At 36.3% G+C, this 20,234-nt stretch overlaps 1 protein-coding gene across 1 annotated transcript in view; it reads right to left on the bottom strand.

Annotated features, from left to right (window-relative positions):
- Window positions 1–20,234, bottom strand: part of LOC105393707 (dual specificity tyrosine-phosphorylation-regulated kinase 2) — a 137,922-nt gene that overhangs the window by 28,592 nt on the left and 89,096 nt on the right. The window lies entirely within an intron of this gene.

Here is a 20,234-nt window from a genome sequence, read left to right as displayed (position 1 = left end):
AATACCTACCTATATTTATAGGTATATACCTTCCATAACTTCCTGACAAGTCAGGAATAATAAGGAAGTACTTAAGTCTTATGTATACTTATACCTTTCTTTTTAGTATATCTATTACCTAGAAATCTATGCATTATAAATTTATAGATTCAAATATTTATCTACTGATACACTCATCAGTAGCTTATGGGTCACAGTTGGTTTTCTCTCCACCATGCGATAATAAACACATCTCACAATGTTTAACTAGGTTTCAGATAGGCTCAGACTACATAATAGACGCATTTTTCCTGAAATAAAAATGACATATTATGTATCTAGCCTATCTGAAACCTAGTCATTTCTGCATGGTGATATTACAACTGAGGCGCGCGGGCGACTCACTCTATTTATATAGGCACCCGCACCTTGCAAACTAAAGGTGGAGAGAAAAATGGACTTTATTTAACTGTCACTGTGACCCTTATGATGCCGAACACGGAGAAAGTCGAAACGCCATATCTCACAATGTTTAACTAGGTTTCAGATAGGCTAGATACATAATATGTCATTTTTATTTCAGGAAAAATGCGTCTATTATGAGGCACATTTAAGAATAAAATATACGTCACATTGATAGACTTCACTTAGCCAATAAAGCCACACCCAAAAGACCAAGTTGTAATTGTTATTGTAAATTCAAATTCAAATTCAAAATTCAAATTCAAATGGTTTAATCGACGTAAAATTTTACAATTATTTGTCGATAGTCATCTACCACCATTTCACAAAGGCCCCGTAATTGTGAATGATCAGCGCTGTAAATACTTTTGAACTGAGATTTTAATGTAAACCTGTGTTTTAAATCCATATTTCTTCTTCTAACATAAACCTTGTATTATTCAAACCTTATTTCATCCATATTAACACCAGCTTGAGCAAGACATTTGAAAAGTACTGTAACATTTTCGAAGTAAATTTTAATATTATGACAATATTATGAATTAGCGACTCAAATTTCGTTACTGATAAATCAATATCTCTTTTAGCACCAAACACATAAATCTAAAAAAAAATGCATGAAGAAAATGCACTTAACCACTCTAAATACATATCTAAATACATGGCGTTCGGAAATACGACCGTTGCCGAACAATGGCGAAGATTTCTATGCGCATTATCAATTTTGGGGAACTGTACCTGCTTAGGTATATTTATACTGTGACCTAGGATTGGTCTAAACCTTAAATTATTTCTTACGTTTTAGTGGTTTTTTGAAGTCGGTTTTTAATTTTTTTTAATTTTTACATGTAACATCATTGATTCAGTATACTGTGCCAAATTATGGTAGGAAAGTTGTTTTTAGGAATAGATGAATGAACTAACTAAGTACTTACCGGTATAAACCCTGCTTATTTTGACATTTTGTAAATAGTCCGATTAAAAAACTAAATCAATTGAAACTACCTATTAATTTTATTTTATTATATTATAAGTAGGTACTTACATAGGTATATTATATTTATAAAGAAAAAAACTAGGTAATTAATATATAATATAACACTGCTAAAAACATCCCTTAGGTACCTAGGTACTTTCACAGATTTATAATGGTTTAAAAACCAAACTAGTTATTATTCGATATTCCCACCCCTAGTAGTGTCCGTTAGACACCCCGTCTTAGCGGCGCCCTGGTAGATGGCGCCATAGCTGACCGTCGCCGCCGGCGCGTCTGTGTTCAACTCGCCGCGCCCGCGCCCCTTTCATACGTCTTACTCATCATTACATTGTTGCAAATAATCGAATCGGTCATCCACCGCTACTTTTGCATTTACGAATACAAGTAGCGGTCAAGTTAGAATCGATAATCGAAGTAGTGGTGCTTATTCGATTATTGCAATAAGTATATCGCTACTTTGATATTCGATTATGGAGAGTAGCGGTAGTGGTGTATTCGATTATTGATATAAGTGATAATCGCGCATCGCTAGTAAGCGCCCGCTACTCACGCAAGAGATGCGGGTTCGAATCCCGGTGCTGACATGTACCAATGAGTTCTTTTAACTTAAGTGCAATGTATACCATCGCTCTAACGGTGAAGGAAAACATCGTGAGGAAACCTGCATATCTAGATTTAGCACATCTAGATATGTGGACCCACCAACCCGCAAGTGGACCAGCGTGGTGGGAAATGGTCCAAGCTTAGTAAGGCAGTTTAGACCTTGGGGATATGCACAAAGGTTCCACTCGAGAGAGAAAGGTGCACGTACTTACACCCCCACAGAGAATAGAATAGAATGGGAAGTAAGTTTACTGCCATGAGATAGAGTCGTGATCAGCTCAGCAACACTCCGAAACTTAGTTTTTCATAAGCAGGAGTGACCTCCCTGCACGTACCCTATGTTACTACGTTCTATTCTCGTTTTAGAAATTGTATTCAGGGAATGGTATGAGCGAGGTTTTGATTAGAATATTAGTTTTATTGCCTACTCGTATAGGAAATCCTTCCATTGATGCCTTTTGAAGAATATACATCTCTATACATACATATACCTAGGTGGCACTAGTAATTTTTAAAGTCATGAAGTGGGCGTAATGTGTTGTGTAGTACTACTCTCATAGTTTACATTATAACAGGTATATTGTTTACAGACAGAAACATTTACTTTGTTGTTAAATAAATGTATAGCTAGTGTTTCATCCAGATCCGCTCCAATTAACTGGAAATATTATATTTTGGGAGTTTCATTTATGAAGTATTGAGATTTCGAGAAAAAGCTTCATAGAAATTGGTGAATATTTTACACATATAAATGAGTCTTTACGCTAGTAATTATGTAAACAATTTTAATTTAACTTTAAATTTGTAAGCTTTATGCAGATGGATGATATCTGAATATAATTTTCACTATTCTGTTAACAACGTTATGAAGAAGAGACTATGCGCCTTTGTTAAGTTTCTAATAACGATATTTTACTTAAAAGAACACTCTTTGTGTAAGTTTCAGAAGAAATACATGAGCTCTTGCAAACCTGTGTAACTACTTATTTCAGGCATATGCTATCCGCACTGAAAAAGTCGTATTTAAGTACATATTATTAATATTTTCCTTCTTGCGTCAAACGTCGTTCTAAGAATTGTGTGAAACTAACAGGTTTTTTTTTCATTTTTACGGCTGGCCCTGAAATATACGAAAAGATACACGGTGTCCATTTATTATAATATTGTAGTTTTTTCTTGTTCAATACGATCGTTATATTGCAATTATGTATTAGCGTTATTTGTTTCGCAACATACGCAACTGTCGTTTTTTATGAGCTGCATTCTTCTGAGGGGACGGAAGATGTCATAAATGGTACAGAGCTAACTTAAACTTGATAACACTTAATATTATGCATACTATAACAGCTAGTTATTGCATATGGTTGAATTCACATCCATTGGGATTTCGTATTTGCTGAAAGGACTAGAATACATGCCGGCTAAAAAAAATGCAGTGCTGTTGAGTATGAAGTTTTACTAGCGCCATCTATAATCGGTTTTTGTCTATGGTGGTTGTCTATGGTTGAAAATCTCCCATTATTGAAGAACGACAGAAAAACATGCTATACCTAGCATAATACCTTACATGAAAAACCTAGCTGTTTGTGCCACTCCACATAGCCAGTTTATTGTTAATTCGATAAGAAACTTCACACTTACATTAGATCGAAAGTAGAACAAAACCTATAAAATTACTCTACAATTTCAATCACGCTACTAATCCTTATTACTATAGCAATAAGGGTTGTGTTCCTAGGCACCTAGGCGGTGTACTTAAGGGGCGGTATCGGGACAAAAACGAGCTAATAGCGTAATTTTCCGAATCAGGCGCCGCCGCTTAAGCAAGTTTTTCTAAAGAGAAACTGGTTGCGATGCTATCGGTACGGGAAATGAGATTTCTGGAATAGGCTGCGTACCATTTTGTTAAGAAAATGAAGGGTTGTTTTAAAAATTACAATCTGTTTTTTTGCCATTTTCTTTATTCCTACGAGAGTGTGGGTAATCTGGGTAACTAGAAACACCAAACATAACAATGTAGGTACCTACCTACCTGTACCTATGGGGAAAAGGTATTTTTTATAGCTGTGTAAACTTCAGAAATGAGAAGTTTGTTTATGAACCGAACGGGTTTTTATAAATATGGTTTTTACACGGATCCGTTCTTAGAAATCTTTAACACGTAACCTGGATCGAATGTAAATAAAGTTTATGTCCGAATCAGTGCATCATTCAAGAGACTAATGAAAGTGAAGACGCAAAACACATACTAAACTAGTGTTTAAGACGAAATGAACTAGACAATTTAGTACCTAAGGTGTATGCGCTAGAAGTTTAAAACCTATAAACCCAGCCCGTGTTAGCTATAAATGATTAACTGCGGTTTACTGACCTCATAGTAATATATTACCTAATAATAATTAACTAGACTGGAATTAACCACCGACTGCCCCGTGGATCATTTGGTTGGAGAATAATAATATAATAGTTAATTGACCAACAATTACCTTGACACAAAAGTACGGTAAAAAAGTATATCTAACTTAAGTTCCACCACTGCATTAACCACTATCCAATAACTCTATTTCAAGGGTAGCCAAAAAAATACTCAGATTTATTAAAAACTAACTCCTTCTACTGAGTAGCTACCCGCAATACATCTCATGTGACCTTCATGCAGATCTAAACAATAGTAGACACAAAAGTAGGTGGCGACCTCTGCGAATAACGGAACAGAACCTCATCGCTTATTCTGATACACCTAAACGATCGGAAATCGAGGCTACCGCGGAACGCTAGATCTGAAATTTTCGGTGGGAAGACTTATATTTTCAACAGCAAATATGAATTTTCTAGAGGCCTAAAATTAGATGTGCTAAAAAGTCAAGAGACTAACTTTTGTATTACCACTATAAAGTTAAAGGTAGTAATAGCGCCAGAAATTATGTTTTACACGAGCCTAGTTTATGAGGTATACCTAAGTAGAAGACTCTAAGAATCTTTAAGTGTATATAAATTCGCCCACTATTCTAATACATTTTAATTTTAAAGTTTCATGTCACACTCAGTCAGAGTTTATCCAAGTATAAAATAAACGAAATATTGTGCACCTTTGCGTTGCCATTGTGTTGGCGTCTAGAATAGGCACGCCGTCTCGCGTATCAACCTCGATGTGTGCAAAAACGCGCAAGCAATTTCAGATGGAATTGATTGCAGCTTTGTACATACATAATAATAGGCATTTTAGTATTTTAATGATATGTAGATATTTACTAATCGCATGCCTATGGACCAGGTATGAAAAAAAATAACAAAAGAAATAGGTTAGTAGGAAACATTATTGTTACGTAAACAAACGCTACTTAACTCGGTTTAGCAACTGATTTAGCACGGATTATCAAGCGTTGTCAGCCAAGACCGATCACTGTGCAACATTGAATCTAATTTCAACTTGACAAGACCGATATCTTTTTTGCTTCAGAAAAAAAACAAAGTCCGCGTCTGCACCAACAGTTTATTATATCAGCGTATTCCCCAGCCTGTTTTGCGGTCGTAAACATTTAAAAACAGTGCTAAAACTAATTAATCTATTGCAATAGTTTATTTTGTCGGGACGGAACTGGGTCAAGTCGAATGGGACCGCGAAGGAGAGCGGAGTCTGCACAACCTTCACGGCAAGAGCTCGGGATGATCCAGTCGAGATATGCAACAGCACGGGCCGTCACTCTGACTTTTTAAATTATCCCGAAATATGTATCAATATTGTTCTCCGCTCTCGGATGTTAAATGTTGGTATTATGCCTTGATGCCAGGCGTGGATATTATGGCAATAACTTCAATACAGTGTTCAATAAATATTCTTTACTTAATCAATTATTGATTAGTGATCACACGTAAATTATACATTTTTCGACCACAGTTTTTTGTCTTATAAGAAACAATTAAAACTGTTACACCACTGCCAGAAAGTAATGGGCTACAAAAAAACCTCTCCGCTATGTTGTTACACCAAACTATTTACTATATGTGTCAAGTTTCATGGTCGGGCGATGAAAATCTTATTTAATAGCTCTTACACAAGAATAGCGAGGAATTCTGAAAAAAAAGTCGTCACCAACTTTACTGGACATATTTAGGTTATGTCCTACATCTATGTATGTAATAATTATTACATACAAACGTAATTAGACAATTCTAGCGAGTGTCAAATGAACCGTGTTAAAAATCCGCACAACCCCGAAATGCGTCTGTGATTTTGAATAATTAATCTGTGAATTTTCCCGCGAATTTCGCTCGAGCGTTCAAAATGGCGACTTTATTTTTCTGAAAAAAATGGGGTGGAACGAATTGCTGTACTACTTTATTTTTTAAGACAAACTGTAATCTGATTCACATGAAGACATTTATATTAATATGCGTTCATAATAAATGGAGCAATAATACAGTGGCATCCACTAAAATCCGAGTGGTTTGAATGGCAAGGCGAATGACTTGGAGGTCACTCGTCGTGTCACTGGGCCACGTACATAGTGTTATCTCACTTTATCGCCAGTAACTATGTCATAACCGCTAGCACATAACGAATTATTTGATAAGAAAATGGCCGGTGAATAAATTTCATGATTCCCTTGAAAAGTACAAAAGCTTTTTTAATATCATGCGGATTTAATCAATTATGAGAAATTTCTGATACATTTTCCGCCCTTCCGCCCCCTATTGTAAAAATACCTGAGTAAGTAGTACCTAAAGGAAAAATAAACACACACAAGAGAATACAAAGACCCTATTAACTAGCGGTTCTGAATGTACTTACTACATCCGTAACAATGTAGGCATGAGCACTATAATCAGGAAACGATTAGCCAAGTAAGTGAAGGATTGCTCAAGTGTGGTCACGTGACATATCACTGCCACCATCAGCAGCTGTACTATTATTGCAAGAGAATCATAATTAAAATAGCAAGCATAAAACGTAAAAGAAATACGAGATAGCTTCGGGCTTTGACCTTCAATAATAAGTTCGGTATGATACTGGAATTTGGAATATAATTACTCTCCCCTAACTAACTCTTATGCCCGTTTTCACCAAGACATCCTAAACAGTCATATTACTAAAAGTTTCTTAAGCTAAGAGACTTCTTAAATGCACTCCCTACGTAAATTCATTTTCACCAAGCTAAAAGCTCCCTAGCAATCCGTCACCTAAATACTAGTGATGTTTTTTACCGATTCAATTTCATTCATTCATTTTGCTGTCAACATTGGCTGTTAGTCAATTGTCTATGCTTTTAAAAGTATAATATTTGTTGACATCGCCTTATTTATTACGTTTTGTTTTTAAATAAAAAAACGGAAATTGTTTTTTATCCTTCCAAAAGAGAAGAAGTCTAATTTAATAAAGTGCAGGAAGCAATGGCGGAAAATAGAAAAAGCGGACAATTATTTTCTTGAAACTTGACTATTTTGAAGAAATCCACCTTTGCTTTGCTCAGTTCCGCTAGGAAACGGAACTTGAAGAAGAAGTGGCAGAGCGCAATATCATTAGCAACTGATTCATTGGTGGAAAAGAGTGTTGACGAGTGTAATAAAATAATATGTTTTAATTTAAATTAAATACATATTTTCACCTAAATTACAATGGTATTATTAATCCTGGAACTCAATATTTAAGTACCTAGTAAGGAGGAAAAGGACACTTTCTTTACTTAATCTGGACATTCGAAAAAAGTTCAAGTATCCAAGATGTTACTCCATTTTTTTTTTTGGTAAAATGCTGTCTCTCGACATCTCTCACGTAATTACGTGGTCGAATACACGATCTGTGATTAATTCTATAGCCTCAATAGCATCAATATATCTAATTTTGAGTAGCTAGAAGTATATTTGCAAACAAAAAAACTGTCACTTAACTTTAAGAGGCCGAAATTCCACCTCCTAAATTTAGGAAGTCCCTAACGGATTTAAATGACAGTTCGTCAGTGGTGAAAACCATTCTACGGTTAGGAGATCCTTAAAATGAGTTAAAAGTTTCCTAAAATTTAGGATGTCTTGGTGAAAACGGGCATTAGACTCCTCTAGAAGACCGTAAAATTTCCGACACATTGTAAGATTGCACTTAAATTTGTATTTTTTGGTATAAAATATAATAATTTGTATATTTTATAGCTAACACTAATTTACCCAGCTCCTCACCGTAGATCAGCGTAGACATTTACCTGAAACAAGACAAAAAATATAATTAATAAATTGAAATAAGTATAAAATTTACTTCTAGAGCTATGTAGCAAAAAAGGGCTTCTCTGAAAGTATAACTATGTAGGTACTTAATTTAATTTCTAGGCTAAGTCACGCAATCGTTGCATTAGAGATGTGGTAATAGATATTTTGCCAAAAACTGTTCAATTTAACTGAATTACGTAAATAACGGAACGTTCAATACAAATAATATGAAAAAAACCTGACGGCGCGCTCGTACCGCGTGAAGGTGGCCGACACGCTGAGCGCCGAGCAGCGCGTGCGCAGCGGAGTGCCGCAGGGCTCCGGGTGCGGCCCACTCTGCTATCTCATGCACGTCAATAGCTTATGCGGGGCCCTAAATTATAGTTCAGCTTATATGTTTGCTGATGACTTGTGCACATTACGTGCTGGCTTTAATCTCACAGACACTTGTTACTCTATCCAAAACGATATCGATGCTGTCGTAAGATGGTCCCATGATAATGGCATCGTCTTGAACGCTGACAAAACTAAACTTTTAATATTACACTCGCCTCACTTAAATCTGAATGAATCACCTCCACCTTTAGTAACACATAGTTATTCCTGCCTCCACAATAATTTGGTTAATTGTCAATGTAAACCAATAGAAAGAGTAGATTGTGTAACCTACCTTGGTGTAAAGATTGATAATAATTTCTCATGGTCTCAACATATAGAATATATTAGCGATAAATTAAGGATATTATTAGGTAAATTTTATCATTTAAGTTATAAAGTTCCTATTAGCACGTTAAAATGTTTATACTTTGCTTTAGTCGATTCAATCTTAGATTATGCCCTTGATTGTTATGGGCTAACGTTTAAAACCTACTTAGATAAACTAGAAACATTGCAGACTCGATTTTTAAAGCTACTAGTTAATACAAAAACCAAATTAGAATGTAGAGATAATTATAAAAAACTGTATAAAATATGTAAAATTCTGCCAGTCACTGTTAAATTTAAATATCTATTAGCCATTCACAATTATAAAACCTGTAATAATTACCTTCATCCCATTACCCATAAACACGGAACTAGGTCTATATCTGAGGGTAAATTTGAGGTACCTAAAGTTAATAATTATTATGGTGATAGAACTCTAAAAAAAAGAATACCGTACCTACTTAATAGTTTACCTCAGGATATAAGACAAGAGCCTATGTTATCTAAATTTAAAACTAAATTAAAAAAATATTTTTTGCTTAACTTACCTTGATACAAGTTCACCTCAGATTATAATTTTATTATTTGTTTTGATATTACCAATTATGTATAACAATACCTAAAACATAAAAAAGTATTTTGTTTAGTATAAGAGACTCCGATCCCACAGGCAAATTGTATACAAACAGTTTTGTGGGACTTATTGTAAAACTACAACTAATATGTAAGATTAATAAATAAATAAATAAATAAATAAATACAACACATGTCAGGTTACGATACTTGCGATATAAACCTAATTTTTTTATCGACTTCACGCGAAACTGTATTTTATTTTGATACGGTCGTGTATATATTTTTATAAAGAGAAACATTCAATATATTCAATAAGGTCTGCACTTGAATAATAACAGTAAGTACATAATTATGATGAGGAAGCAGAGGGATCGAGAGGTCTCCATGCACCCAGCAACAGAGAGGGTTGGCTGGTGACTAATATTATTATACCAAGTACAGTAATAAAGTAATCCGCTATACCTAGTACATACTGGAGTTTACCGAATATACCTACCTACCTACGTATACCGAATAATATGTAAGTACCAGTACCTATGTATACTAATGTAAAAGTGAGAAATGATTTTTGAAAGAGGCTGATAATTACCACAACACGATTCTTCGCGCGCTGGTGAAGACATATAAAAAACAAATTATGACCTTATTCGCTCCCCTTATTTAGGTTAATTGGGGATTCCTGTGAAATTTCAAACGACTCTTTCATAATATCAAAACATGTAGAGCTAAGCCGGTGTGTTTTATGGAACTCTTCGTTTAGACGCCATTAATTAAGATTTCACTTTGAAGTTGGCATTTAAAATAAATAATTTTGTTCAATGACCAATTAACCAAACCATAAAAAATATAAGTAAACCAAAAAGTTTGATCTAACATGGAGTCTTGTCGCCATTAAATCATAAATATATTACAAATAAAAGTATTAAGATTATAACGAATAACCCTAGACCTTTAGAGAACTACAAACACAAATGAAATGCTAACCAAACAATTTCTCAGACGATCCCCTGACGGCCACCGGTCTTAAGTCCACGTTACAGCAAATAAAGAGCAAATACAATTCAATCACTGATTGAACAACAAGAAACCGTACATATAAGTTCAGGCAATATTTTTATATACGGGACGTATCCAGTTACAGAAAAAACAGAACATAAAGGGACTGAAAACGACCTGAATGTGTCAGAAGAAACGATTTGTATTTACTCTGAACGCGAAAAATGCAGTGCACAAACCATATCTTCATATTTTTATAAATACTGAACTGAAATGATTCAATATGCTCGCAAGTGATTTTTAAAATTATTTACCGGGTGGCGAGCATTATAAACTTACTGAAGTTACCATATTATTATTTGTAGTCATCTCTTTGGCTTACTTTTTGATATAATAAAATCACAAGAGTATAAATAACTGCCAGATAAAAACAGCTTTTACAAATCTAACAGTATTATTACAGCTACTCTGTAATTTTTCAACCGATTGAAGGGTGCGCTTGAAAATGGAATGGCAATATTTCTTTTTTATTTTAAATTCTGCGGATTTTGCATCAATCTTTCCAACAGCCAGTATTTCTGCGCGGCCAGTATTTCTTTGTTAGCGGCTAATAAGGATCATAATAAAAGAAACAAACTCTCTGTGTTGCCAGTAAAAGATGTAATGTGACTGAATGGGGGCAGCTTGCATGCACGGACGGATCTCTGGAACTCCACTGCGGCGAGGGTTTGTGTGGTTGACGCATCACAATCGCGATGTTTTTTTACCCGCGTTTTCGTTCAAAAATTTAGGCCATGTCTTGGTAAATCAAAAAACGCAATTAAGCTGACAGGTGCAGGATGCGTCTCTTCCTGTGTTGCCTGCAACGGGAGTTACGAACAAATATCTTTAAGTTCTTGTACTGATTTATTGAAATCCTTTTTCTACTAATTATAATCTACAAATAAAATCCCATAATTTAAAACCAGTTTGACGTTAAATTAGCGTGGGAAGCGACTCAATAATTTAAGGGCCTTTAGCCACTATGGATCAAGATAAATTAAAACATGGCAACTAGATATAAAATAAAAAAAGACTTTAATTCAAATTCCACCATAGAACTCCCTTCCTATTGTACACGGTCTGCCGATTTCGCGGCATTTGTCTACCTATTACTGGTATTACTTTCTCCATTTTGGACCTTACTGCATTGACTTTACGTGCGTCCTTTGTGTCCTTAGGTCTTAGCTGTATGCTTGCAATTTTGAGCTGTAGTCGTTGGAAATACATTCTTTTTTGGCCTGCGGTGGGGTTGGTGCCTAACTTAGACTAGGAGCGTCTAATTAGCATGGGAACCCTCCATGAATGGAGTGGAAGACATGACGAGGGAACCCTAACGGCTCGTTACGGCGGTTTCCGAGTGCTACATATGTTTGTATATTAATGACACAGGAAATTGGTATTGTTAGGTAATAGACATATCAGTTACACTTTGCGCTTTTATACAAGGAAAAGTGGATTCAGGAATCAGGATCAAATTTAACAACAAAACAAGTTTTTTTAGGTAGTTAAGTAAAAAAAAAAACCGATAACTAGCGTTCTCGCACTAGAAAGTATGAAAGAAGAAATCAATTTAGATGTGCCATGTTTCATCATAATCATTTGAACCCTTCGATATCTCACAAACTTGACCACCGCAAGGTTTTGAACTAAACCATCAACCTTTCAGAGAACGTTTAAAAATAAAATGGCAACAGTGGGCAAACATAAACAGGAACTGGCACTATTGATCTGAAACACCTGCCCTGACGGTCTGTTGGTTAACCGTGTGTCCTTCTAAAGGGTCTCCGCCCAGTCGCCCACTCGCGCCTTGGACTTGTAGCGTTTATATTTGAAACATTAGTTAAATATAGATGTAACTAGTGAGTTTCATTTTTAGATTTTCAAATCGCTTTTGTTCGTTTTCATACACTGCCTTGGCCTAGAAGAAGTAGTTGTGACGTTTGTTACGGTGTTACTTTACAGTTTAAAAACCGGCCAAGTGCGAGTCGGGCTCGCGCACAAAGGGTTCCGTAGCAGCAAAATTACAGTTAAATCAACCTATCTCAAAAACTATAAGAGATACTTTGATCAAACCAAAAATCGTTGAAAGAGTTAATTAGCATGCATCACCTCTATTTTTTTTAGAATTTTATACCCCGTAGTTATAAAAATAGAGGGGGGGGGACATACTTTTTACGACTTTGAGAGCTGATATCTCAAAAACCGTTCACTTTAAGAAAAATGTTTTTTAGAAAACTTTATATCATTTTAAAAGACCTTTCCATTGATACCCCACACGGGTATGTACATCGAAAAAAAATATTTCATCCCTCAGTTACATGTATGGGGGGCCCCACCCCCAATTCTTTTTTTTACTATTTAGTGTCATATTTTTGTAGCGGTTCATACAACACATATTCCCATCAAATTTCATCACTGTAGTACTTATAGTTTCCGAGTAAATCGGCTGTGACAGACGGACAGACGGACAGACGGACAGACGGACATGACGAAACTATAAGGGTTCCGTTTTTGCCATTTTGGCTACGGAACCCTAAAAAAGGCAGAAATGCGCTAAATACCGCGCACTCATGACCTCATACATATTCGTTCCTCTAGCGTTGGAGACGACTGGGGTCTGGGGAACACAGGGCAGGGCATTCATAAAAGAGTTAGGGCGTCGTCTTAGGGATCGAGGCCATGACAAGCGCTCTGGGGCGTACTTGATGCAGAGGATCTCCCTCGCAGTGCAGCGTGGCAATGCTGCCAGCGTCATGGGAACCTTTGGGTCGGGTGCGTCCTGGGGCGGGCTATTTTAATTATTTAACTTGACGAAGGATGTTTGCTGACTTCTTTATTTTGTAAATGGACGAAGCATGTCGTGGATGAAATTATGTAATTTTATATTTTAATGACGAAACCTGTGGTGGATTTTTTTTATATGGAATTGTTAATTTTAATTTGGTCTTGCATGAATAAATACTGTATTAACACGTTTAAAAATGTGCGGAAGTTCCTTTATTTTATTGTTTTTTTTTGAGGATTTATTTAACTTATCTTTGTTCTTATAGAGTGTGATATCAGCGTAATTCGCAACACACATTATATTGACATATTGGACAATGCGTCAATATAATAATATGATGTAATTAATATCTATAAAAAAAATCCATACACATCCATCTTGTCGCTTTTCAAATTTCCTACCATCAACCAATCAAAAGTGAAGAGCGCAAGATGGCCCTCACACACACACGCAAACACACACACACACACACACAAACACGCACAAAGCACACAACATCGTACCATTTAATAAGCTGCCACACTCTTGATTAAGTGTTGACATACGCAGATATAAAAACACGTAAATAAATTATAATGTTTATCGGTCGGATCCAAACAGTCTGGGAAGCAGACGGTGACGATGAAAACGCTAACTGTATTATTGTATTACGTATAACGTAATGTTTAAGGTTAATTATCACTAGATTTATAAGCCGGCCTTCTTATTTATACTGAACGAATGGCTTCTTTGATGACACAGGCAGTTACTTTTAGATAAATTCTATACGATGAACCATAATGAACTATATCTACTATATATTGGTAACGGTAGCGGTCGACATTTACCGCCAAGATAGGCTACATAAGCCACATCCGGGCACACCAACGAAGCCTAAATCTCCAGTAGCAGTCGCCGTAGCCGTATCGGCATGGAAGACATCATCATCATCATATTGGTAACTGTCTATATCTGATGTTTATTCGTATTCTTTTTATACCAAGATTTAAAATTATAATTTCCATATCCGTAAAAACGTTTCTCTTATCCGCTAAAAACATCACTTTCTATTTACTTAACTAACATTGCTGGCTGAAGTGATAATACAACCACAACCAACAGTCAAATTCCTGAAATAACTTTTATAAAAAAAGAAACTCGTATACCTACTTAAGTATTTTATTTACCTGACTTTTTTTGACGAAACTTTCTTGGTCGTTACAAAAAATAAACGAGAAAAGATTTTAATGAAACTTTGTTAAAGCTGTAAATACAACTATTAGGTCCAGCAGTGAACGATTACTGGCTGATGATGATGTATGAAAAAATACTACATTGTATAAGAGCATAATTAACCGTCAATCGGTTGTGCTTTTTAATAATTTTAGGACTTATTAAGAATCTCTAGCTTTTTTCATTAGATTCGTTTTCCCCCAAAAGTATTTTCCTTGAACACTCGTGGGAAAAAGCTCGTTAATCTATGGACCACTTCAGCTTAATACTGGCAATATATTGCTCACTTCATAATAAGTTGGGCGCGGGCCTTTACATACAATGTCGTGTTAGGGTGTCGTTAAACCTACAATTGGATCGAATCACGCACTAGGTTTATAAGGAGAGTACTAGATAATAATAAATACTGTCCTATTTGACACAAATATTTTGTATGTGTATAGTATATCTACGTAATATTTTTGTTTCTTTTTGCAAAGCAATGTGCATCTTACTTGTGGTATGCTATTAAAAGGGTTAGCATACAATATTCCTGCAGCATTTTCCGTGCAAAAGCTGCACTTAAACTGCCTCAGTCAATATGTGTAGAGCACCCCTTAGGCGTCTGCTTACCTGATAAATTTAATGAACGAAAATTACTAACGACGGTTGCCCAAACCGCTCATTAAAGTGTTGAGTCAGAGAATACGTAATCCTTTATCAAGATTTATAAAATGAAATTTCTTGCATCCTTAACTGTGACTCAAAGGATCGAACGGTGTTTTAGCATGCTTCGTCGAAATCGATCCCGTTACGAGAAAAAACAACAACATATTATTATCATGAACGGTTTAAGATGCTCGGACACGCAAGTTGCAGTAAAAAATACCAAACAATCAACAAAGAAGGCTCTTCATATCAATTGTTATTGTACCACATAATGTTTTGGATGCTTTTTTTACTTCATCATCTGCAAATACACTTTCTCAGATGTCTATCCAAACCTATCTAAGTTACCGTCATTTATAGGTACAAAACTTTGTTTTCGAAAAAACATGTATCCACGATGAATGTCTACCATTTATGTATATGCAAGTAAAGGTCAAAGTTGAACAGCTCATAGCCTCATTCCGCGCCGGACATTCCTCGCGATGACCAGGCGAGCAGACGTAACAAGAGACGATTTCTAACGGGTGCAGATAATAGCCAATTTTCCCGTACGGTTCATGGGAAGCAGTTGCCGGCCGGTGGACGCTTCGCTATGTTTCTCTGTGCGACTTGTGTTGCCCTGGTACATCGAATGTTGTGGAATGTTGGAAATATTATATTGAATATTACTAGTTTTGCTAATTTTGGGCTTAATTTTGAACCAAACTCTAAAACAAAGTGCACGTTTATCTCAAGGATAGTAAGTTCTTCTATGCATCGAATTTTAACACATAGATAGCTACACAAAAAAATAATACTAGAGAGTAAGATTCGATAAATTTGATAGGAGGTATGCTGTGATGACATGACCACCACACATAAAACCAAATCCACAAGAAAGCCGGTCTTCTTAAGAACATAAACTTCCTAGGGTTGCCATTAAAATTAAGCTAGGTAATTTTCATGCCAAATTACAGAAAATAAATAAAAAATCCTAACAGATCCTTTGAGTGCCAGTTCTCCCATTCAACTGAACATCTCTGTCCCTATAATCGGAAACTTAAAAGCTTTGAACAAACAAAACACAAGCGTAAAACTTTAAAGTCTCGTATTTCGGTCTAGACTGCTGTCCGGTCGTCGCTCGCTCCGGATAATCCGGTCCATTACCGCGCGCTGCAGCGACAGCCCTGAGCCGGGCGACCCGGACCAGTCCGGAAAGTGGCCATTAAACAACATAATTACCTTCAATCTTCAATGTAGAGTGAAGAGAGCGTGACCACGAGACAATCGAAACCATACGCCACGCTTGGCCCGCGGCCCAGGCGTAAACACGCAAACGTACACCTTAATACTTAATGATAAGAGTCAGGGGACGCGAGTTAAGGGGACAAGTTATGAATTCTGCTCACTTCCGAATCACTTATGAGTTTCATAATGGAGTGGTGTGTTGCAGGTAAATAGCGTAACGAGTCGTTAGTGTTATGATGAAAATTTGAAGAAATATCATATTATTTCAATGGGTTTTTACTAACGTTTTAGAAATGTATTTTATCTTTCAGTCTGCTAATTATTTGTTATGTTGATAATAATATATTGGGATGTATGGGACTCTACTATCATAGGTACCTACTGTAAGAAGCGATCTGAAGGTACAGCTACCAAACTATTATTGTGAGTATCAAGTAAAATAATATCGTCCTTGTGCCATATTCTGATAATCAACATGGACTGACAGTGTACACATTTCGTTCAAACAGAAATAAATATCAATTTGTCAAGAAGACTAGCTTGTGCAGTTACATTTTTCAAAGATAACATTAACATGTTCGAATTTCAAAATAAAAGACGAATTTATCTGCTTTTAATTTATTTAAAAAAAAAAAAAAAAAAAAAATTTAAAATTTGAACTGTTTATTTCATAAAAAAGGTTAATTGGATAAATTAGTAATTCCCGGGTTTAATCTTTACATATTTGAGATTTTTATCCCTGGGAAGGTTGCCCTCATTTACATAACTATGTGGTTATAATTAAGTGCCTTATCAATACAAACATAGTACAATTATTTGAACATTCCTTTGAACTAAATAGGGTTTTGAAGGTTTAGATTGACGTCGATATAACAATCCTTGGTGCTGCGATTAAATGAGTAAGCCAACTATGATATTAAAGAAGTTGCACAGTACATAAATATTATGTAGGTAAGTATTTGTTTGCTGAAAATTCAATTTAGGACCAGCAGAATGTTTCATATTTTTGCTTAATCCACACATATCAGTTTTCACTTATCAAGAATAGCAAGTATAAAACAAACATTTTGGTAGAATGTGGGTCTATAGGGCCATCTAAACTTATTATCAATCGAAATACTACAAGAAAAACTTAATTACGTAAGGTCCCATTAAATAAATGAACCACTGGCTACCCTATCTGTGCTGTGACTAGTTTGAAGACAGTCCTTTAATTATGTCTTAAATTAGAATCCATTCTGTTTGATTACAAGACCTTTGTGTAAACGATTGTTTGCCCAAGTCCCAACCCTTCTCTGTCCTACACTTGTGTTATTGCAATTAAATATGCAGAGAATTTCCCTAAATCCTTATTCAATATACTGAAAAAGAGGGTGGTAGCTCAGTCGGGTAAGCGCCCGCATCTCACGCTAGAGATGCGGGTTTGAATCCCGGCGCTGACATGTACCAATGAGATTTTTTAACTTAAGTACAATGTATACCATCGCTTTTACGGTGAAGGAAAACATCGTGAGGAAACCTGCATATCTAGATCTAGCACATCTAGGTATGTGAACCCACCAACCCGCAGTGGACCAGCGTGGTGGGAAATGGCCCAAGCTTAGGAAGGCAGTTTAGACCTTGGAGATATGCACAAAGGTTCCATTCGAGAGAGCCAGGTGCAGGTACCTATACCCCCACAGAGAATAGAATAGAATAGAGGGTTTGAGGCTTGGTGCACCACGCGGGCCTAGTGCTACAGTGAATATGTCTTAATCCTTTACAAAACAATGTAACCTAGGCTATTTAACTATTTTAAACGTAAAAAACCATATCCTTTTCTTACAACATCGTGACAAGCGGACGAACAGCGGCAAGTAGGGCAATACATTATTTATAGTCTGAACGTCAGCGACCGACAGTAAGTATTCTGATACTAACAACTATTTTACTGCGATTCCACAATGAATCATGGTCGTTGCGTAGAGTCGAGTATCCATATAGGTATATAATGTACAGTCAGCTGCATAAGTAGCTATACAGTTTTGAACCTTGTCAATCTGAAACCGCCTATCCATTTGAAACATTGACGGTTCGTCAGTTTGACTAGGTACAGAAGTGTATAGCTACTTATGCCGCTGACTGTATCTCTCCATCTATTGACACTACGAACCTAAGCTTTCTTCAATGCTGGTTGTAAGTATTTAAAGATCCATCGCAAGTATCGCAACGCAAAGTGACTAACAAGTTGTTAGTAACACCAATATTAATACACTCGCTAGCAATGAAAAAGTTCCAGTGACATAGCAACTTAGCTACGAGTACTTAGTGGAACTTCTTCATTCGCGAATGTATAACATTGAAAGAACACGCTGTTTCACCGTTGGCAGTGTTACGTTAATAACCCGTACAGCTCGTTCGCCCAGAATAAGGCGCCTGCGCCGGCGCCGCATCTGCACCAGTGTACTGACTCGGGCTGTTTATTTACCAGCGGGGACTCGGGTCTTGTGTTTATGCTGGACTTGTCTTCTTAGCAACACTATAGGTTGGTCTGTCGGTGAGAAACACTGGTGATTGGGTCTGTCTAGTAGTCATACATGTAGAACTACTTGTCGGTAAAGAGAGTATGAATATGCTGAAGTGGCTGTAGTCGTGGATTGCATATCTCCAAAAGGGTGTTGTGGTATATGGAGAAGCTGCCTAACTGGTAGCTCAACGGTTCTTTTGCATTAGAGTAAAACAATTTGTAAATTCAGAAGCATGGTAAACATATTATTTTTTAAGCAATATGTTTCAAGTAGGTAATTGATTACAAATATTTGTTCTAGCACACAATTTAGATAATATAATATATTTAAAAAATAACAAGCTGTGTTCATTCACTCTTAAAACGAGATCTACCAAAGAACACAGACAACAATGAATGATATTTATTCCTTTATCGAGACTAATTGGAAACAATCCAAAAAATATGACACGCATATAAAAAGAGATTTATCAGGCTATAAACTATGTTTACAACCGCGTGTGATTATGTATGTATTATTCAGTATTACGAAATTACGCGACAAAAGACGTATTACGTTTATCATTATAGTAGTAGTAGCCGGTCCACTTCTTAATAGCGTGTTGGTGTCCAACTCTAGTCCATCGTGCTAGTCCAGCGTTACCTACGTATTACCATAATCTTCACTAGTAGCCGACAGATTCGATAACGAATATTTAAGGGACACAACAGAAACCGAGTATAGTCGCTTTTGGCGAGACACTAGCACCTATAAAATAGTTGTCGGAACCTAACCTACGAATTTTGGATTCGTCCAGTTAGCGATTGGTGCAGTAAGAATTCCTCTAGAAATTGCTGACATGATTTTTTCAACAGTCCTACCTCAATGTCCATGTTACGCTAATGCTTTTCACCGGGAGATCGGCCGTTGGCAAATTGCTGTTTCAAAACATCCACATTACCGCAAGCACCTACTCCAACTTGCAGAGTGGGTGGTTTAAGTTGTTATGAACGTGCGCATACGCAGACAGGATCCATCGATCAAAGCTACGAGAGTTCGCAATTGTAATAAATGCACCCGTGACGTCAAACACCGATACTGCAATACGTCTAAAACCGGCAACTTGCATCGCTTCCGTTGTTTAACCAACGTATTCGTGCTGATGATATACAGATGCACGAAATGTTGGGGAAGGTTTGAGGTTCGGTCCAAGAGAAGGTCCTTTGGAACCTCAAATATGCACAAGCAAAATCATCCCGACCTTTTGACCTTTGCTCCAGGATTGACTTTCCTTGTTCAAACCCAGCCCTACTTCATA

Source organism: Plutella xylostella, chromosome 27, assembly GCF_932276165.1.
Source record: "Plutella xylostella chromosome 27, ilPluXylo3.1, whole genome shotgun sequence".
Taxonomy (NCBI): domain Eukaryota; kingdom Metazoa; phylum Arthropoda; class Insecta; order Lepidoptera; family Plutellidae; genus Plutella; species Plutella xylostella.
Note: the sequence above shows the minus strand (reverse complement) of the source record. Positions and strands in the feature narration are given on the sequence as shown.